Source organism: Poecilia latipinna, unplaced genomic scaffold, assembly GCF_001443285.1.
Source record: "Poecilia latipinna isolate Pla-1442-1.1 unplaced genomic scaffold, P_latipinna-1.0 Scaffold1934, whole genome shotgun sequence".
NCBI classification, from domain to species: Eukaryota; Metazoa; Chordata; class Actinopteri; order Cyprinodontiformes; family Poeciliidae; genus Poecilia; species Poecilia latipinna.
In genome coordinates, this window is record NW_015114550.1 from 124,437 (window position 1) to 124,730 (window position 294).

Sequence of the window (294 nt, forward strand, 5' to 3'; positions counted from 1 at the left end):
TTCCCATTAAAATGCTCAGAAGCAAAGCCGGTGAGGCAGCAGTGAACTGAGCCTCACCTGGGATTGCGCAACCTCTCGCTTCACTGGCTGCCGTTCTATGAGAGCAAGTTCGTCCTGTCTGTACGCCGGTAATAAAATGGCTAAAAAACATTTAATATATGGACTGATTTTCCATAATTCGCTTGTACAGTGTTTTTTTGTCACCAGCTGTGTGTTTCGTGTTTTGTGTGAGGAGGAGCGATCAGAAACGGCAGAAAACAGACTCGAGGTGAGGCAGGCAGTTTTCTTGCCTCG